Below are 23,320 nucleotides of genomic sequence, written 5' to 3'. Positions count from 1 at the left end.
GATACCCATTTTGGACTTCTGACTTCCAATATTGTAAGTTAATAAATTTGTGTTATGTTAAGTCCGTTTGTGGTTATTTGCAACAAAAAGAAGCATTAGCGTTCATCTTAAATTTTATTGCCTCCAGCCAGTGGTCTTTTATTGATATTGTTGAGTAAGAAGCACTTCAGTAATGATTGGTAGGAGATGTGAAGATATCCTCTGGACAACTGAAATTCTGGTTTGGAGCTTGAGAGCAAAGTGACAGTTATGAAACTGATTTTTTTTTTTTTATAGGTTTCACACCCAACACGGAGTCCAGCATAGGACCCGTGATCAAGACTTGAGCTGAGATCAAACAGTTGGATGCTTAACTGACTGAGCTACCCAGGTGCCTCTGAAACTGATTCAGGAATGATAATGATCCAGACACTTGCAGTAAGAATTGCAACAAGGTCTGGACCAGAAGGTCAGATGGTCAGTATATTTAGTTTTCTAATAAATTTCTATATCCAGCCATTATCTTGCTAGGGCAGGAAATGGCCCCAGTTTGAGGTTTCCTGAAGAAGGTTCACTGATGAGTTTGCTTAACCAGGAGAATTACATCCGAAAGGAAGGAAGGCAAGAAGGAAGCATGGAAGGAAGAAAGGAAAGATGGATCTGTGAAAACTCAGGAGAACTCATCAAAATAGTAACTCAAAATATCAAGTAACTATATCTCATGACCAAATCCTGCTAAATAACGAAGAATAATGTGGAACTTGAATCATATGCTATCAAACTTTTAATCCTATAAGACAATATTAAAAGAAAGCATTTAAGTGGTACTTCTTAGAGAAGTAAGCTAGGTCTCATTTGTAATGTGAGTATCAGATGTGTTGCTTAAGTTACTTTTATAGAAAATAATATAACAAAAACTCCCAGGCGTGCACATTTGCTGGGTGATTTCTGGGACTGTAAGTTTCCTAGTGTCAATCACTGCAGAAAGTACATTAAAGTCATAAAATTTAAGAAATAACCAAAGGAATCTAGACCAATTAGTAAGAACCTAGAGCTCATTATTAAACAAAATCTCTACTGTTTTTCAGAGTGTGAGGAGTGTTAAGACACCAGGTAAGAAAGCACTTGGTATTCCTATTGTCACTTAGTTGTTGATAGTCATCAAACAAGACAACAGAAACGACTTCATCAAATAGGATGAGCCAATGGGCCACTCTAAAGGTAGGTCAAATAAATAGAAAAAAAGATAATCAAGGAAATTTATTGTCAATACATCTCAAATAGCCTCATACACAGAGAAAGAAAGGGATAAAATTATGGACAGAATTGCCATTGATACATATTATAATTGGTTTTGGGGAATAAAATACCTTAAGGTAGAATAAAATTAATTTGTGGATCCGGCGAATACTACTTTTATCATGTAAAATATAAGATAATGAACATTCATTTTCTGTAATAAATTTCCCCTAAAAGAAAAAAAAATGAATTGATTTTTAAATTATGAAGTGATTAAAGATAAATGTTTGTATATTGATATTCTTTGGCTACTCCCTAAAATACATTTTTTAAAATGTTTATTTACTTTTGAGAGAGAGAGAGAGAGAGAGAGAGAGAGAGAGAGAGAGAATGAGCGGGGGAAGGGCAGAGAGACCCGGAGACATAGAATCCAAAGTCAGCTCCAGGCTCTGAGCTGTCAGAACAGAGCCCAAAGGAGAGCTGGAACTAATGAGCTGTGAGATCATGACCTGAGTCAATGTCAGACGCTCAACCAGCTGAGCCACCCAGGTGCCCCATCCCCAAAATACATTTTAAAAGCTTTATAATATAAAGATTAGAATCTAATTCTTTCTTTTCAGACATTGATTATCAAAGATATATAAGCTTGACTATTTATCACTGACATTGTTTTACAATATAAATACGTTTTAATAATATTCACAGAAGAGTGTAAAATGAAGAGAATATTAGTCCAATTCATTCTAATGGAAATAAACCATTGGATACAGGTTTACAGAAAAATGTTGTAAACACATAATTTTGTTTATTTTTTTTTACAAACATCAATGTTTTTAAGATGTGATGTTGGGAGATATCTTCAAATTTGGCAGAGTACAGATTCTTTTGGTAAGATTAACACAAAGATACTCTATTTCTGCCATAACTTAGCCTTTTATTGCAAAGATAAATGTACTCAATTTATTTGCTCAATTGTTAGCATGGTCACAAAGAAGCTAGGAATGGAAAATTCCATCTCTCATTTATTAGAGCAAAAGAAAAAGCTGTGTACTATTCACTTTTCTCTTCATATCAGGAAAAAATACATTTTTCTCTCTTTTCTTCCAATATTCTTCCAATATGTTTGTCCACTTCTAAAACTAGAAATTGATTCCAAGTCTTGATGTTTCCCTATTCAAATTATTTGTGCCAGCACATATAATTTCTTCTATAAACATCAGTTCTTTCATCAGATGATTGAGTGAAGTGGATGTAATTATGGCTCTTGACAGAGGTTTAAGTGGAGTTATGTAACTTGCCTGACATGATAATAAGTTTATCTCCATCACAATTGCTGCTGCCAAAGTCTTGGGCATATTCCCTCTAAAAAAAATTACATAGGAGTTCCCTGTCACCTACCACAGCAGAGGTAGACAGAGTATGGGGATATTTGGATTTTTCCTTTAGTTAACATACTTGATTCATTCATTGAGCTATGATTATTAAAAAACAAACAAAAAAGGAACCTCCAAACTTCAGTGTCTCTTTTGGAGAGATAGTGGCATTATAGCCAGGTATATACCCTCAGCTTAGAATCAACAAAGTTGAGGTACAAATTTTATATACCATTTCTGTTGAAGTCAATGATTTTGACTTTCAAATAAATTGTGACAATATCAATGTTTAAGACATTTTCAAAGTTATCATTATTTCATTCATTTCATTCCTTTTCTTTTTTCTTTTTTTGACTTTTCATAGCCTACTGCCTTCTCAATTCTTTTGATTTAAATGATCACTAACTCATGTGGAAAAATTAAAATGTTCCCCAAAGTAAGACAGTTTATTAGGTAAAGCATCCAATTTTGTTTTTGAAATTCCACAAAAAAGGGAAATTTAATTACAACTTAACATTTGTCTATGGTGGCCTTAAAGGAAGAGAGCGTTTTCCGCCAAAGACAACTATAGCTTTCTAGTCTCTACATGAATTTAGTCTCTTACTCTAAATTTGTCTGTATGATTTAATATTTTGCCTTTTTAGCAATATGTTGGCACATATAGCAGAAGAGATGATTTTTGTTAAAATACTGTCATGAAAATGATTAAGCATAATTTGGGAAAGAAAGAAACTATGCTGTTGAAAAGCCTGAGGTTGCTTTTGTATGATTACATAGTCTTAGCAGTTTAAATTGGAAGGACATTTGTCAAAAAGTCAATATTCAGCATGCTTAAACATTTCTTATTAATTTTAGTTAAAAGGATTAACCACTTCAATGGAAATAAAAACAACCTATGCTTGCATGAAACCAAGAAAAATGAGACTTGTTCTATATAGAAAGCCTTTTGAATGCTTTGGTGCCTTAAACCTTTTATATAATTGGAAATAATTAGGTCTGCATTAAAAAGTCATGGTCATAATAAAAATTTGGCTGGAAACTAATGAAATAAGCTGTGCATTGTGTAACTACTTAACATATTTTTTATTTGATTAGTTGACTAATCAAATGAATTACAGAGATAATATAATTGACTTTCAAATTTTACATTAACATATGCCCTGCAGTCTTTCTTAAAAGTCCATTAGGGTATAAACTCTATCTATTGGAAGGAAAGATATTAAGTAGGCAATTTACCCTCTGTAATAGATGTTGTCTGACTGAAAAACAAAACTAAAATCTGTGGCCTAGAACTGAATGCGCAATCCACAAGTGCAGAAAGATTACCAGGTGGGAGGCAATTCCAACTATAAAGATGGCTATTATCATAACCAAGTCACAAGCATGTATTTTAGTAAACAAATGATCTCATACACTAAACAGCAGTCCCATTTAAGGTCCTGAAGATGAGGGCAAAGTTCTCAGTAGCATGAGCTCTAGGGCAATGTAATAAAAACAATAAATGAATTAGAATGATACTTGTCATAATACTTGCATTGAATACACTGGACTGCAGAAAAGATGAAGCATCTGAAAACACTGTGGAAAGATTAGCTGAATATAAATACATACAAAAGAATTTGGAGTCACTACAGGTCAAATGTCAACATGTGCATAGAGAGTATGGTACTGTTTTAATACCAAGCAAAATAACAGGCTAAATGTAGTGGGATGAAGCCTATAGGAAATTTACCTGGCTTGGTAAAGGAGTAATACAGAAGAAAATGAGCTAATAATGTAGGAGAAATTATAGGATTACATAATTGTCCTTTTGGAACCCCTAATGGTATTCCTGATCCAGGTAAGATAAAACCTGGTGTTTTATCACCTAAAACAATTAGGTGAATGGTTGATGGGGAACATGAAAAACTGCAGATATGACATCATTCTGATTATCTCTGGCTTGCAAAGGGGAAAAATAAGTACAATAAAAAAAAAACAATTCGTCAGTCCCTTAGCCAATGTTTAATCTTAGCAATACCAGTGGCTGGCCAACCAGAAAATAAGTTTTCTGATGTGATGCAATGTAGAATCCAACATTACTTATAATATATATTTAATCCAAAAGCAGTTCTAATTTATGGTTTGCAGGAATTAGAGGGAATTGAGGAAGAAACCAGACAATGAGAGATCTTAGAAAACTCTCACTGTAAAACTTTGGGCAGGATATGGCAGAGATTTCACCTTTGTTTCTGGAAAATTTAGACCAGTGAGACTTTGAAAATATCGACATTACAGAACCATTTAAGCTGAAGTAAAGACTTCATAACATATCTTAGTTCAGCTCCCTCATTTTACAGATAAGAAAAGTCAAATTCAAAGGCCACCTAAGCTAGTAAGAACCTGCCACCATTAGACCCCAGATCTGAAGCGCAATCCACTTTGATCTTTGAGGTCATCTTTGTATGACCTCATGTTATTCTCCAGGGTGTGGTGGCACCTCACCAAGTAGTATGTTCCCCATGGTGACAGGTGTTGTAGAGAAGAAGGCTGGAGGATAATTTGGAAATGATGCTATGGAAAAAAATTAAACAGCAGACTTGTGCCTGGACTAAGGCAGAGGTCTTCAAGGTCTTCTTTGACAGTGGTGTGGTTTCACGAGTAATTCACAGCCATTTGAGCAGACTTTAGCTGAATAATTTAGGAATCCCATCCGCATTTGTACTCTTGCCTTTAAGAGTGTAATATTTGCATAGGGAGTAATTTTAAGACATGCCTGACCACCACGGACAAGTTCATAAAATAACAAACTTTGTTTTTGAGCTCTATAGGAATGGATAAAGAGAGGATAAAGAAAGCATTGCTGTTTATTTTTCATTATCTTCAGATAATATTCACATTAAAAAGTGCATTTCCATTCTGCTGTCAAATTCAATTAAGTAATCACTTTATTTGTACTTCTTTTATGAAGAAAAATAAACATATTCAAAATATTTGCAGTTAATTTATAACAGCAGCCACATACCCTACTTATATGAAAGATTTTTTTTTTGTAAACTGTAAATTGCCAAACAGATATTAGTGATTATTGCATTCACTTCTATAATGACCTTCATAACTGTCTCATACTAAAGTCGGCTGTGTTGATCTCGTTTCCAAATGCAGTTAAAACAAAAGCTCAAAGTCAAGGTATTTCTCAGCAGGCTGAGAATTAGTAGCAAAGATGTACCCTATGTAAGGATACGAAGATGGTTTTAACAAATTAGGTCCTGAGATTCCTCATGAGATTATTATAGCCTTTTAAAGCAAACTGTTGTTAGACACGGCCTTTTAAGCCCTGCTGGTAAATCAATAGCCTAATAATTTTATTCTATTTCACCCCAGTGTATTGAAGATCTGTCCTCAAGAAAGGACTCTTAGAGAGTCCATAGAGTAGAGGAGTATGGTATTGATGTTTATTAAAAGGAGAAGGGTGGTCTAAAAACTTTGAGTATAAGCTCTACATGTCACTTTCTGTACCCAGTAAAAAGGAACAAAAGAGCATAAATAAAACCACAAACCACAACCATAATGACAAGAACCCTTTCTTCTACATTAACCATAATCTCTCCTTTTTTTGTTGTAACATATTACCGTTCTGAAAGGCAATATGCTAATAAACAATTAAAACATTTACCTAAAGAAGATAACTAGGGCAGGGGGAAGAAAAGCCAAGAACACGGATATTTCACTAAATAGTCAGACTAAAGAGATTTTCTGCCCTCTTTCCCTTTACAAACCCAGGACGCTAATGTTCTACACTTAGAACAAAGAATAGCATTAGTCTATTAATCCTTTTGAATCATAGATCCTACTTTGCTACCTATTTAAAATGGAAATACTCACAATTTATTTTTGTTATCAAATATTCTGGTAATAAATATAATGATAATTCATATTTAATAAGTATCTCTATGTGCCAAGAACAAGCTGTTTGTTATTCCACTTAATCATCCTGCTACTCCATGACATAGACATTATTATCCTCATGTAACAGATGAGGAAACCAAGATTTTGCTTTGACGAGGTGTTTGAATCCACAAAACAAGGAAGTGGAAAATTGGGATTTGGTTTCAAATCTGACTTTAAAGTTTATGTTCTTTTCTGTATACAATGTTCTTATTTCCTTAAGAAACTAAAAGAATTGTGAAGAGCCTGCTTGGGATTCTCTCTCCTCCCTCTTCCTTTCTCTCTTTCTCAAAATAAATAAACTTAAAAAAAAAATAAACCAGAAGAATGGGCTAGATTCTTACTCTATTTTAACTCTTAAAAAATGACAATATTATTTACTTTGAGTTTTACTTTGGCTGGGTCTTTTTACTTTACTTTAGCATTATATAAATTCATACTTTAGACTATATTGGAACTATAACTAGGAAGAGCTTACTAAATAGGTTATATGGAATTTTAAATAAATAAAAAATATTTCCAAACTGTTGACTCTCATTTATATAAAAATGTTTTTCTATTATAGTAATGTTAGTTAAGTTTACAATATAGATGTGGTTGGCTCTAATCAGTACTCAGGCCAAGGAAGGTTAGCTAGTATTTAATCGAAAGGACATATTTCAGATGTGGCCACTACAAGGTTCAGCCGTACTTATGAATATTCAGTATCACAGTTTTCTTAATTTGTGTAACAGAAGTTAGAGATTATGTTTCTTTGGTGAACTGAAATGATGTTGAAGATCTGCAGATGGGTGAAAATTTGCAGAGAAAGGTGGGTGAATGGGATGTAAGAACATAGACTGGCCCTTCATCCTTTTGCCCGTGGACTTAGTTACCTGGATCTCATTCCTTAACCAACTGAGCCACCCAGGTGCCCCTACCTGGATCTCATTCCTAAATGGTACTGTGTTTAGCCATTGATCAGCCAAGTTTTGTGACTCAGATTAAAGTAGTTACCTACGATAGCGTCGCAGTTACCTTGAAGTAAACTTTTCATTTCAAGGTTTTGCCAGAATCGCTAAGGGACTGTGCAAGCATACAGAAGGGCTTGTGTCCTTGCTTCCTACCTTCTTGCTACTAAATATCTCTGTGACAGAATTCAGTCTGAGACTTGCTTTCATTTTAACAATGTGCAGGGCGGGGGGCGGAAGGTATATCTTCTACCTACCTCTAACTATTAGAGGTCACTAATATTTATCAAAAGGAATCTAATAGTTGTAGGTGAATAACTTGTCTTGGATTAGTTCAAGATAAATATTATTCAATTCCATGCATTATATAAGCATCTATATCTCTATGCCTCTATCATTACCTTGAGACAATTGGAATTCCCTCATCATTATCACCTTCTTACCAACAAACAGGAATGCTACAGATTGGGCAGAGTGCTCTTGAGTCTTTTCTAAACTAGGTTTTGGACACATTTGGACTTTGGCTGGGTCTTTGGAGAGACTGAAAGCTACCAGGATGCTTAATCTAGGACACATTTTGAAAGTAATATAAATGTTCCTTGTTTTTATTTTCAAGTCTCTAAATTCAAATGACTTCTGTCCCAAAGGCAGATATTTTTATAGTTGGACAATAGCCAGGAAAGGGGTTCATCAGTCCTTAGGTGTTAATGAGTTAAGCAGCTTTTAGGAATGAATCCTAATTCATGTGCAGAGAGAAGGTTTGTAAAATGTTGTTTAAATGAAAACTGTACTTTTTAGTTTCCCACTCATCTATACCATCTGAGAAGGACTACGTCCTTTCCACACTTGTTCATGACTTTACGACTTTGATGGTGTAAGAAAGTTTAGGAGTAGTGGAGTAGTCTGTAGAGTAGTTGGGAGTAAAACAGTTTCTAGACTCAGATTGGGGACAAATCTCATAGTTTCCTCTCACTATCTCATCGAATCCTCACAATAAGTGTATAGGGTAGATAACATTTATTATCTATTATAGGGTTGATATAGAGTAGATATCTATTATCTATATTATTATACTAATGATATCTACCCTATACACTTATTGTGAGGATTCAATGAGATAGTCACCTAAAAGCATGTAAGACAATACCTGGTACATAGTTCGTAAACAATACATATTTACAATGGACAGATATTCAGGTTTCCTATTCAAAGTTCTGGGCATAAAAGGAAGAACATGGGGAATACAGTCAATAGTATTGTAATATTATTTTATGGTGACAGATGGTAGCTGCCCTTGTGGTGAGCATCACCTAATGGATAGAGATGTATCGCTATGTTGTACACCTGAAACTAACGTAACATTGTGTGTCATCTATACTCATATAAAAAATTAATAATAAAAATATTCTTATTCAAATTCCTTTCAAATACAAGTATCCCCAAATTTTATTTTCTTCTGAGTACAGCTGAAACATAGTGCCATCATTAACTCTTGCTGGAAGTGACAGTGAGGCAGGCATAGCACAGCAGGCACTGGGCATGGAGTGGGAAGTAATGGATTGAATTCTAGCCACGTGACTGAAAATGGCATACTTAATTTTTCTGAGCCTTCCTTCCTTACCTCCCAGTGTTCTGAAAATTAAATGAGAGTAAGCATAACAAAGTGCCCATCACTGAGCCAGTCTATAAGCAATGCTGGCCAGCTAAAGTATTTATTTCTGTGGAGTAAGATGTGTGCTATGGATTTTTCCTTATCCCTATGTAGCTCATTGATCCGCATACACTTGGTGTCTACTTAATAATTAACTATTTCCAGACTTAAAGAGTAGAATGTGTTTCTACATTTATTTCAACTTTATCATTTCCACTTTATTTGTGTGACAAACAGCTGAGTATGTGAATTTATTTCATTGTTTTCTCACAGAAGTGTCTGAAATGCTCTCCTGTACCTTACAACTTCCTGGATGCTATCTTCTTTGTTAATGATGTCCAAACAAATGCAATGTTAAAAATACATTGCATGGAAACACAGTGCAAAATGAAGTTTACTAGGTGGAAGATCAAGAGGAATTAAGTGCCAAAGCTCTAGCCCACACGTCTGTAAAATTGATTTGACTTAATAAGTTTAATGCAAATAGAGTTGTATTGTTTGCGATGTGTGGATACACACACTCATACACATACAAACGTACACATCTTCAACTGTATGGGCACATCTTGCTTTTGTCCATTTAGAATTCTCATGAATAAATAAATATAAATATGCTGTTTTCATTTTTAAAGATCAGCTTTTTATCAGAAATTTAAAAGCGAGCATATACTAGCATATGAACAGACAGACTTTGAGAAACACAGTAGGTTGGGGCATGCTGGAAGATAGCTCATGATTGCCATGTTCTTCTCAGTAAAAGAAGTACTATATTTCTCATCTCATCCTCTTGATTAAACCTGTTTGTTTTTTACCCTTCCTGTAAATCATTTCGTTGCAACCACCACTAGATTTAAAGCATGGAGCTGCTAGTAATCACACCAATTTTTCACTTCAAGGCTTTTCTAGGTGATTTGGTGTAAAATGTTTAATCTGTTCTCCTAGCTAATGCTGGAAATCTTCCAGGATTTAATTTCAGTATCCTCCAGGAAGCTTCCCTTCATCCCTTCTTCCTATTCAGCACGAGCAAAATGTCTTTCCTCTGTACTTTTAAATCACTCCATATAATAATAAAATTGTAGCTTTCTTTCGGTCTTATCCATGACATTGTGAAAATCCTGTTTACTCTTGAATCCAATCCCCTACTACAGTGCTTACTCAGCACATAGGACATGCTCCATAGGTATTTGTTCAACTGAACTGAATCTATTCATGGACCTGTTTATCTAAGTTAATTCCAAAGTGATCCCCAAGTTTCCACTCATCCAAGAAGAATGCTTCTTCATGTACAACTTATTGAAAGAAGCATTGATATGTACTGTTACAAAAGCAAATTCTTATTGGTGTTGAAGTGGTGGGTTTCTAGCTTCTCACTCTGATCTCAGGGGGCAAGGGGGAGAGACTCCTTTCAGTTCATGGAAGTTGTAACATTCAACTGGCATTGGGCTGAGTTCAAGGATGCAACTTCTTTATGCATGTGACTAGTTCCATTCTGTGTTTTTGGTTTTCTGCTTTGCAAAGTAAAGATAATGATCACTCTTACCTCGCAGAAGGCACTGGGATGCTTGCCCTGCCCAATCAGAAAATAAAATGATTTTTAAATTGATTACAGTTCATTACCTCTGAAAGGGTTCTTTTACTTACCTGAGAGTCACAATTATCAATATAGTAAATCTATAAAATAAAAGTAGAAACAACAGATGATTTTAAGAATGGTGATTTCAAAACAATATGAAAGGGCAGTTGAAAGGAAAGAGAACAATCATAACTAGCAAGGTGAAAATACAACTAGTTAATAGAAGTCAAATATATAATAGGATTTTGTTCATTTAGGATAGCAGACATCTGAGGGACATTCCTGGTTATCTTTTACAGCTAGAATAAATTCGTATATTTTTATTCTTTTATTAGGAAACTGAAAAATCAGAAAACAATTTTACTTCCTTAAATTAATATAGATCTCATCCATCAAAAAGAGCATGCAAAAAATAACTCATGACGCAACTAATAATATCTTACCCATAAATGATACCCAAGATCCAAGGGCTCCAGGTCTTTTAAAGTATTATATTGTTTTGGGGCTCCTGGGTGGCTCAGTCAGTTGGGCATCCAACTCTTAATGTCAGCTCTGGTCACGATCTCGTGGTTGTGGGATTGATCCTGCACTGGGCTCCGAGCTTGGTGTGGAGCCTGCTTTTTTTCTCTCTCCCTCTCTCTCTGCCCTTCCTCCACTCACATGCACATGTACTCTCTCTCTCTCTCTCTCTCTCTGTCTCAAAATAATTAAACATTTAAAAAATATGATATTGTTTTGAGAAAACAAATCATTCCTTTCTGTGTGTTTTGGGTAGGCAACATTGACTTCACTTAAAAATAGAGAAAACTAAGCACAGGAAATAGTAACTTTCTAACATAGGAACACTAGTAAGCCAATAGGGGAATTAACATATATTCCACTTTTACTACTTTCCTGTCTGGAATTTATTTCTCTTATATGTTTGTTTTTGAATGACAGAACAAAGAACAGAGCAAAAGTGTATTCCATTTTTGATGGACCATCGCCTTTTGCAGCATTTTAGGTGGGTGGCTATCCAACAAAAAACAAACAAAAAAGCCCTAAAGCCTAGGAAAAATATTCTAAAAACCCCCTATTGAAAATAGCTTTACAGAGAGTTGTAGAAAAGTAAGCAGTACTCAGAAGTAATGCTAAAAACAGGCCCAAATTGGAGTCAATTATGTTAAGCCCCATGTCGCCAAATCAAGACTTACAGTTTCAGCTCTTCCAGAAATGGAATTATAAGGCAGTTAATCAGGAATCGTGCAATAAGCATTACTTGGGTAATCTGCCTCACCCCTGCCATGTCCTAAAGGAAGTAACCTTGCAATAACCAACCCATGTTTTGGGCTAGTGTAACTTTCTTGTTCCAGGCCCTTCTGCCTATAAAAGTCTTTCATTTTGTGTAATTACTTGGAGCTCGTTTCTGTCTGCTGGTTTGGATGCTGCCTGATGCATGAGTAATCGAAGAAAGCCAATGTGATCCTCAAAATGTACTCAATTGATTTTGTTTTTTAACAGTTGTTTATTTATTGTCTTATTGTCTTTACCCCTCTAAAGAAGAAATATATTTTATCTCACACCTTAGCACTAACACAGCCTTCTCTGATCAAAAGTTCATTCCTAACTCATTAAACTCAGTTATTCAATGCCTATAATGTATTGAAATTTACATCAAAGTCCACCTCAAACTTGAACCTTCCAAGTAGCTAAAATTGTATTGTGTAAGAAAGTAATTCCTCTTTGCTCATATCCCTGCCTCTGGACTTAATGGAGGTGGAATCACCATGGAGCAGCAGCAGGTGCCTTTTAGCTTCCTTGATGATTTACTCTATCGCCTTCAAATGTTTTCCTGTGCAGCATCTGTGAGCCAAATCAATTACGCATTCCAGGCAGGTTTCTTTTTTTCCCTTCTTGAAAATTCATTATGCATCTTAATGTATTAAAAAGGTTTTTTTTTTCTCTCTCTCTAGTCTTTTATTGGTTTCTGGTTCCAAGGTATTAAGAGTCAGATAATGTGTTCACTCGCTTACATTTGTCTAAGTGCCTCCCCCCTCCCCCTTGTCCAGAACATTTTTAGCATTTGGTCTAAGCTGATCTAAAGATTTTAAACTATTGTATATGCAGCATCTGTGAAATCTGAATTAATTTATATGGAAAAGCTTTTTACCATCCTCTAGTTGGAAAAGGTGAATGCTTACATTCTTCAAGTGGAGAAAAATCTATTCCAGAAAAGGTATTAGTGTAGAAACAATGCAAAAGCGGAAAAAACAAGTATGTGTTTGTTCATCTTAAACACATAGAGTTAAAAAGTAATTTTTACTATCATCCCTCAGATAGAAAACAAAATCATTTAATATCCTTGTAGTTTTCTTCCTCAGACTAGTATTCTAAGAACTAATAATTTGAAGAAATGCCTTAAAAATATAAATTTTTCTCCTAAGTTTATTTGTACATGAAGCATTTTTAAATCATATTGAAACTATTAGTTTTCTCTCAGGTATTTATATCTTGTCTCTTCCTCAAGCCACTCCCTAAAGCAGTAAATTTAGAAACCATATTTGCTAAAAAGATATACTAAACAGAGAAATAATTCAAATAAAATTCTCGCACAGAATCTTCTTAGGTGTTCAGACAATGTTTTAAAAAAATGAGTGAGAAAGGTTGTGCTGGCAAAATCACTTAATGTATCATTTTTCATCACATCACACAGCTTCAAACTAATAAATCCTATAAAAGTTATTTTTAAGGGATAGTTTAGGGAATTAATCTATAGTGTCTCCTTTTTCTGTTCCTGTTCCGAGCAAATTAGAGGTAGACAAGGAGCAAGGCTGTCAGAGATGAAGATATAAGCGTTCTTCTTCTTTTTTTTTTTTTTTTTTTAATTTTTGGATACACTTAGACTCAGAAGACCCGTGAAAAGAATATGGAGAGTTCCTGTGTGACTTTCTTCTGGTCCATTCTAATATCAACAAAACACGTAGACATTGGTTCAGTACTGTAAACTAAACCACAGACCTTATTCAGACCTCCCAGATTCTCCACTACTATTGTTTTCCTGTTCCAGGATCCAAGTTGCAGTCAGCTGTCATGTCTCCTTTGTCTCTCCAATCTGTCATAGTTTGTCAGGATTTCTTGTAACACATGACCTGGACAATTTTGGAAAGTACTAGTCAGGTATATTGTGATTGTCCCCCAATTTGGATCTGCCTTATGATTTTCAAGCATTAGACAGAGTTTATGGATTTGGGGAATACCAGAGAGGTCATGCGCTCATCATATTGCGATATAACAGAGAACACATGATATCAACCCATTTTACTACCAATGGTCATTGGAGTCATTAACAATGCTGACTTCCTACTCTCATTCTTTCTATATTCATTAATTGAAATTTTCTGTAAGGGTAAGTTGTCTCTTTCATTTATTTGTTCATGTAATCATTTATTTTTATCACAAATTCTTATTTTATTCTTTGGTTAATAGTCCAACACTATCATCATTTATTGTGTGGTTCTGATTGCTCCAACTATGGCCCCTGGGGGCTCTTTCAGGTTGGCTCTTGTGCCCTTTTGAAATGTTCCCTTTGTGTGTGTTTTGATTTTGTTCTTTTGTTCCTTTATTCTATCTCTACCTTCTGCCACCTCAAGGTGATTCAGATTCATCTTGTATTTTCTCCACCCCCACCCTAGAATAAACCATTTATCCAAGTAATCTTGTTTCTTTACGTTGGAAAATAGAATCTAGAAATCAATATGCAAGTACTACGTGTGCTCATTCCTCCTGGTGGGTGACTGCTTTTTGGCACTCAATGTACACAGCGAGGGGAGTATATGTAAGCATACCTTTCCGTGTAATATACCTAGCTGTGTGTGTATGTTACACATACACAAATGTATGTACTATAAACATAAGTTTATACTGATACCCGATTCAAATCTACCACAGTATTAATTCTATCTGTCCTCTTTCTTTACTGTGACTTCTTTCTCAGGGAGGAACTTGGCTCTCACCATCTACAAAAAAGCTTTTTATTTGTTCAATCATAGTATAGCTGTAGTTTCAAAATTACTAATTTGTACTTATATGAGAAACAGTTTATGAACTAGAGTACAGGTATCCCTTGCTTTCAGAGAGTTCCCCTAATGCCACTTTGCTTTTAAATTAGTACTGTTTTCCTTACCCAAAAGAAGAGGATTTTTGCTTTTACAAAAAAAAAAAAAAAAAAAAAAAAAAAAAAAGGAGAAAGCTGAAATAGCTTTCAGTGTTTGTTTTGTAGTGAGCTCCTGTAAAGGCAACACACATTCTAAGCAATGAGGGGGACCCAGCCAAGCTCCTTGCCTGGGAATTGCGCTCAGTAGTATCTCAGCATCCATCTGCCGTAGCTTTGAACTGTGTGTGTGAACATTTGAGTTTTAGCTCAATTTATTTTGTGTGTCTGTTGGCAAGATGTGTCCTAAGGTACGTATGTATTATGCATTTTTATTGGATATGTACCCGGGATCAGTGGCATGCATAGTGTATTCGACACCAGTGCAGATCAGTTTTTAATACACCTTCACCTATACAACAAAATAAGTTTTAGTAATAATCAAGTAAAAATCAATAAAAATCATTGTCTTAATTTGCTCTTTAGCTTTAAAACGAGTATTAATAATTTAAAGAAACAATAAATTTCAGTTTTAAAGATAATTCTTAAATTCAGAAAAATATTACATATATGAACAAAAATTTACATTTTCAAAAAATAAATAGTATACCTCTCAGTTTGCATTACCTTAATGTTTTGAATTTTAAAGACAAGAACATTAGGTGGTTCTGTAGAGTGACAATTGAGATGACTCAAGTTTTGATTTTGTCTTTACAATCACTACACGATTGTTGCTTGTTTTGACCTAATACTTTTGTGCAGGAACATGTAGTATAACAAGAGTTGGAGACATGAATGTTAACAATTCTGAACTGAAAGGAACTTATAAGATGAACACATGTAACTGAATCCAAACTTGTCAGAGACCAATTATATAACTGGGAGTTCTCTGAATTAACTTTTATATAACACACAAAGTTTATTAAAGGATATGTAATAGAACAGCTAATTTGATGCTGACAATATTACAAAAATTAACAATATTTAAATTATCAATATTACCTGTGTCAATTGTTTAGAACGTAAATCCAGACAAGTCATTTTAGGGAAGAGTATTTGCCCATTGACATTGTTGAGAACTTCTGAGGCAGAGTTATAACAAAAATCAGACCATCTTTTCATTTCTTTTTTAGTTGTTTTTGTTGTGAAATTCTCTGCAGATAAGACACACTCTAATTTTCTTCGGCCAAGGAAGAATGTTCCCACCTTCCTATCCTTGATATGTCACTGCCTAAAAGTAGAATGCCTGGTTATGGGGTATGTGTGTGTTCAGCTTAGTAGATACTGCCCATATCTGGCAGTATAGTCATTTATATTTTCTACTACTAGTGTGTGAGATTTCCAGCTATTTCTTTATTACCAATATTTGACTTGTCAAGTTTTTCAATGTTAACTGTTCTAAGTGTATATGGTTTCCCAATGCGGTTTTAATTTGCATTTGCTAAGTGACTAAGGAGGATAGGTATTGTACATACTTTTGGATATCTTCTTTTGAAAAGTGCCTGTTTCAAGTCTTTTGAGCCCTAATTGGATTACCTGATATATTTTCTTTTAATGATTTGTAAGAGTTATTTATATATTCTGGGCACACGTACTTTTCTGGTTATAAATATTGTAAATACCTATTCCCATTTTTTAATTATTCTTCTTTTTTTAAAATTCTTTTAATGATGTCGTTTGTTGAATAGAAGTTCCTTTTGAAATAATTGCCATTTATTAACATTTTGTTCTATGATCCGTGCTTTTATGTTCTCTTTATGACAGAAGTTCTTCATTTTGATGCAGACAAATCCATCAATGTTTTCTTCGATGATTAGACCTATTGTGTCCTGTTTGAGAAATCTTTAGTTACTACTGGTATAAAGATGGTCTTTATGATTATATAGATGGGTTAATTCCTTGTATATCACATTGAGGTTTAAAAAATCTTCCTGGAATTGATTTTTTTTTTAAGTGGGGTAAGGCAGGGATCCATTGATGGATATCCAATTCCCTAGTGCCATTGAATAAATATACCATCTTTCCCCTACTGCTCTATACCTGCCACATTTGCTGAAAGTCAGGTAACTAAATAGATGTAGCATAGTTTTTGGATTTTCAACTCCATACCATTGTTCTGTTCATCTAAATTTGCATTAATACTGAATTACCTTAAGATATTAAATCTTTGCATTTCATTGTGTGTGTGCAACAGATTTGTTCAATTTATTAAAATTTGCCCTGGTTTCTTAGTACTCTTTGCATTTCCATGTAAAGTTTAGAATCAACTTGCCAATTTTCACCAAAATACCTGCTTGGTATTGCTTTGAATCTATAGCATTGAAGTCTTGTGCATCTTTTGTTAAACTGATTCTATCGCATTGGATGTTTTTATGCAACTGAAAATTTTGTATTTTAAAAAATTACATTTTATAATTTTTCATCTACTAATATATGGAAATCTAATTGATTTCTTTATGTTTCACTTATGTTCAATGACTAGTTAAATTCATTTCTTAATTCTAATATTTCATTTCTAATCAAGAAAATTCCACATTCAAATCATATAATTGTATAATGCTTCATTTCTTAGAATTCATATGGTTAGGACCTCCAATATGATTCCAAAATGGAGAGAGAAAACATCTTTTCCAGATGCCTAATGGGAATATTTCACCATTCAATATGCTCTAAGTTTTCAAGTTATCTCTTTATCAGCTGAAAGAAGTTCCTTTCCACTTTTGTTTGAGTTTTGCTCTAAACCTTTTTGGCATCCGTTGAGAAACCATATGATTTTACTCTTTTATTCTTTAAGTGTAGTTAATTATATTGATTGAGACCTAAATATTAGGTTTCTTGCATTCCTGGAATAAACTCAGCTTGTTTGTGGTACATTTTTTTTTTCAAATAGCCTAATTGATTCAGCTGCTGAAATTCTCTGCAGATATTTATATTTATGTTGATAATGATCATTGGCCAGGGATTGTCTTTTCTTGTGATATTTTGGTCAAGTATCCTGACCTCTATTTACTGATCTATATCATGAATCCATGAGCACAATTAAGGTAATTTATCACCTCCAAAAGGTTTTCAGGGCCCTTTTATTTAAAAAAAATTTTTTTTAATGTTTATTTATTTTTGAAAGAGAGACAGAGACAGAGTGCGAGTCTGAGTATTTTTGAAAGAGAGACAGAGTCCAGAGTGTGGGGGGAGGGGCAGAGAAGAGAGGGAGACACAGAATCTGAAGCAGGAGCCAGGCTCTGAGCTGTCAGCACAGAGCCCAACACAAGGCTCAAACTCACAAACCGCGAGATCATGACTTGAGCCAAAGTCGGATGCTTAACCAACTGAGCTACTCAGGTCCCCCTTCGGTGCCCTTTTATAATTCATTTCTCCAGCCAAGCTTCATCTTCAGGCAAACACTGATTTATTTATATCACTATAGGTTAGATTGTATTTTCTAGAATTTATATAAATATAATCATACAGTATATGGTCTTATTTTGTTTGACTTTTTTCACTCAACATAATTACTTTGAGATTTATCTACATCCTTGTCAACACTTGATATAGTAAGTCGTTTCAACATTGACCATTCCAGTGGGTATGTGGTGGTATCTCTTTGTGGTTTTACTTTGCATGTTATCATTTTGTATTTTAAATTTTTAATTAAAAAATTGGCATATAATCTAAAAAAACCTGACACATGGTGAAATTCACTCATTTCATTCCGATTATGGATTTTGACAAATACATGGAGTATTTTATATACTACCCAAATCAAGATATAGTGTAGTTCATCACCTCCAAAAATTTTGTTGTGCTATACCTTTGGAGTCAAACTCTTTTCTCACATACAATTATTTGCCACCACTGACCTTTTTCCTCTTCCTGTAGGTTTTGTTTTCCAAAATGCCATGTACATGATGAGAATGTTTAGCCCTCTATTTTATTCCTCTCAAAAAAAGAAAATCAGCTCAGGGGCACCTGAGTGGTTCAGCCAGTTTAGCCTCTGACCCTTGATTTTGGCTCAGGTCATGATCTCATCAGGTCATGATGTCAGTTCGTGACATCAAGCCCTATGTTGGTCTTTATGCTGACAACTTGGAGCCTGTTTGGGGTTCTCTCCCTCTCTCTCCTTCCCCCCTCTCTCTCCCTCTCTTTCTGTGCCTTCCCCACTCTCTCTTTCTCTCTCAAAATAAATAAACATTAATGAAAAAAAAAAGAAAATCAGTTCAAATTCATAATTTTCTTTGGGAGTAAGTCAGGGGCTTCTGAAATAAAACCATATTCTAGAAGCAATATGTGTTTCAGGAAATCCTTGCAGCCAGGTGAATTCACCCTTTGTTCATGAAGCAGAAAAGGGACAGACATAGAGTTGTGCTATCTTCAGTTTACATATGGCAAAATGGAAAATAACAATGAACTGATTCACTCCGGGTTACTGGCAAATCCAGAAACTATTAAGCGTCTTGCCTTTCACTGTAGTATTATAGTTGTTTCCTTAGTTACATTTATTTCAGTGAAATTACTTTTCATTTTTATCTTACTAGTGACTTTAGAGTTTAACTCCAAATAAAATGCAGTTTTAGAGTAAAGCAATTCTTATCAAAAGCAAGCTGTTTCTCCTATAACCCAGCCTCTTAATGTTCAAGCCCTGAGAGCTCTGGTTGCGGGCTTTGTCCTCGGCCCTCTGACTCCCCAGGTGAGGTGGGTGTGCTCTCTTCCCATGTCTCTTCCTTTTGGGCATTGCTCTTTGCCAATGCCACTTAATGTGGTGAGTTGTCATTCAAAGTGCCACACTTCATTGGCCTTGGAAGTGGAAGAGTGGCCCATAGTGGCCCCTCAGAGTCTCTTCCCAGGACACAATGACTGGTGAGATCGATAGGGATCGATAGGATTGCAGGGAGAGAAAGCATCTCTTTTTTCTTCATGAGACATGTTAAAACATCGTGTAAGCCTGGTACTGGCAGAGCATTTCTGGAAAATTATGCTAAGACAGAGGAGAGAACAGCCTCCTCCTCTGAAAAAAGTCCATGGGGGTGAGACTAGAGAAAGAGAGAGAGAGAAATGAGAGAGAGAAAAAGAGAGACAGAAACACAGAGAAAAAGGGAATGAAACAGAGAATCGAAATTATCATTTAAACATCAGGCAGCAGATGTACCGAAAGCCCCACCCCTGCTCTTTTTCAGTTTCTGAGTCAAGAAATTGTCTTTTGTTTCACTTAGTTTTTTGCCACTTTCAGTCAACAAGTGCCGACTACCCTTCTAAGCGTTTGCGTTCATTTACATGAGTGACAGCTTCCTCTACTCTAGACTAGTAGAGTCTAGTAGACAGCGTCCACTACTTCAGACTCTTCTCTGAACCCTACGTTCATCTCCATGGCTATACCTGAATTTCTGCTAGGATTGGATGACTTACGCAGCAGAACCTACCGTGTTCAAAGCCTAAGACTTGCTTTCCGCTCAGACCTATTCCTCCTCTTTCTGCATCTCAGTATGTTACCACCACTTTTCAGTCGCTCAAGTCAGAAATGAGACTCACCTTAATTACTCGGTCTCTTCACCCCACCCCCCACCGCCAACCCTCCAGCAAGTCCTGCCATTCTCAGCTCCCAAATGTTACATGGATCTCTCTGCCTCTCTTCATTTTTACCATTTCAGCTCCAGTCTGACACCACGTCTCACTGCCTGCAATTGATTTCCTTCCAGCTGCCTCACTGCTTCCAGTTTTGATTCTTCTTAATCCAACCTCTGCATGGTACTTCGAGTGATCCTTTAAAATATAAACTAGGTCCCTTTAGTTCCTCTGCTTGGAACTTTGTCATTGCTGCCGCTGCTGCTGCTCCTCTCTTCCTCCTCCTCCTTCTTTTTCTTCCTCCTCTTCTTCTTCTCCTCTCCCCGCCCCACCTCTTTCTTCTTCTTCTCTTACTCCTCCTTCTCCTTTTTCTCCTTCTTCTCCTTTTTCTCTTTCCCCTACTCCTCCACTTCCTCCACTTCCTTCTCCTCCTCCTCCCTCTCTTCTTCTTCTTCTATCTTCTTCTTCAGTTATTTTTAATTGCACATAAAATAAAGCTTGAATTCCTTTTCCTGGTCTAAAAGGCCTTTGCTAAGTCTAATCTCATTTCTCCCCCAGCCCTACACTCTGTGGCCCCAACACTGCCCCCTACTTCCCCCCCCCCCCCACCACTGTCTCTGCTTGCACCTTGCTTTCCTGGATGATTCTCTTCCTTTATGGCTTAATCTATGTGATGTCTTCTCAGAGATTATCCCTTATCACTCTATCTAAAGCAAGATAAACACTCTGACCTACACCATGATTCTCTGGCAAAACTCTTACATTATTTACTTCATATCAAACGTGATAATGAATAATCACTTGTTTTTTAGTTGGTTTCCCTTTTGTCTGCTTCCATCACTAGACTGGACCATGAGGTCTGTGAATGGAAAAACCATGCTTCTCGTCTGCTGCCAAACACCCTTCTTTAACAGCAACACAGACACTCAAAAGTATCTGCTAAATGGATAAAAGAATAAATGTACAAATGAATAAATTATACAAAGTGTAATACAGAGAAATTAGAATAGTGGAGACTACTTCCATTTAGAATGATGTTTGAAGATTGCTTTGGAATAAGAAGCAGATGAGTTAAAGTTGGTGCAATAGTTTTGGGAAAGGAATAGTTTGGGAATAGTTTTGGGAAGAAAGAAAACAGCTCAGATAAAAACTGGAAGAGAGTTTATGTGTGTGTGTGTGTGTGTCTGTGTGTGTGTGAGCATGTGTATATGTGTGTGTAAGGGACGTGCACTGTGTATGCAGATTCCAAGTGTGGGTATGTATGAAGGACATAACAGCCAGAGAATGAAAACAAGCCTTGACAAAGAAGAAGAAATTGTGGATTTCATTAAATACTGAAATTCATTTACTTTGGACAGATATCTAGTTATGGGGATGACAAAAGATGCATATGAAAGAAATAGCTTTGTTTGTAAAAAAGAGAAGTAACACATATGAGGTGATGCAATGGTAAAATTTATAGACCTAGTGACAAATGGAAGGTTTTATATGTTGACAGAGATGGAAGAGTCAAAGCCGATTTGAGCTTGTAAACTTGTGTGACTAGAATATAGACCCCATTGACAGACAGGAAACTTAGAGGGCTGTGTGTGACTTGGGAGGAGGCCAATGAAAGTGTGAATGTCCTAAAACAGATACATTAAAAATGGCCAGACGATACTTGAAATGGTGGCACTGGAGCTCAGTTGAAAAATCAAAGATACATAAGTTAATCAGCAACAACTACTAAAAAGAAATTTTGAATATGTCCTATAGGACTGAGGGCATAATCAGTCAGGGTTTAGTGTGGGAGTAGAATCCAGTCGTTATGTCTAGCAGAGAATAACTAATACATGTAATATGGGGAATTCGGTGTTTAGATGATCATTGGAATGACTGGAGGAAATTCATGTCAGAAGTAGACTCTTGTCAGGCTTCTCGCTTCAGGCACCTCTGATCCAGTGATCAGGCATTAGCATTGCCACCTACAGGTCTGGAAAATGCTGCTGCTGTGAGCACTGCTGAAGTCCCAGCCACCCCTACTTGCAAGCTGGGGAACTGGCATTAGAAATGGGAGCCCAACTGCTGCTACTGCAATATGTCTGCCTGCCCACAGTGGTGCAGAAAGGGTAAATCAGCTCCCGTTCCTTGCTGTCTTCCTTCCACCTTCCAAATATGGTGCAGGTGGGTCTCACTGGCAGAATCTATGTGATATACTGAATTGCCATTGTAAGTGTGCTGAGAAAATGTAGTTTTTAGTCTGCCGGCCACGTGGTTGCAGATGATGGGGCTAAACTATGGAGGGTAGAGGTGCCGGCTGGCGACAGAAGAGATGCGGCATGCTGGGCAGCGGGCAAAGGGCTAGGCGTAGACTTTCACACTTAACTTCTCATTGAGGAGCACTAACTCAGTCATACTACAGATCAGAATGTGAAGACACAGAAGTACTTAGGAGCTTGACATATGTCTACATCTAATTGGGGGAGCCAGATTTGCATCCAGACACTGTGACTCAAAAGCCCACATTCTTTAGCCTGTGCTGGAGTTTTCTCCTTAGAAATGAATAACAGTTATAAAGACCTCAAAGGAGAGCATATCAAACGAGCAGAGAAGAATACCAAGTCTAGACTTTTGGGCAACTCCTAAATGGAAGAAATAGGCAGGAGATGCAGAAGCAGTAATTGAGACTAAAGAGCATTTAGGATGGAATCACAGTGTTAGCATGACACACTCAAGGCCGAAGCACGAAGGAGGTGGTGGTTTATGGGCAATTGGTTTAAAAACTGAGAGATCATCATACTAGGCAACAAGGTCATTATCATGGTTGCTGTTACTACATTCTGAAAGTAAAGGCTCTAGTGACAGACAAATTCATACGGATTAGGAAATGGAAGGTAGCTCTTAACATTTGAGCACCACATCCCTGGTATTCTACCCAAATATGTTTTCAAGATCCTCTCCCTT

Source organism: Acinonyx jubatus, chromosome B1, assembly GCF_027475565.1.
Source record: "Acinonyx jubatus isolate Ajub_Pintada_27869175 chromosome B1, VMU_Ajub_asm_v1.0, whole genome shotgun sequence".
NCBI classification, from domain to species: domain Eukaryota; kingdom Metazoa; phylum Chordata; class Mammalia; order Carnivora; family Felidae; genus Acinonyx; species Acinonyx jubatus.
Note: the sequence above shows the minus strand (reverse complement) of the source record.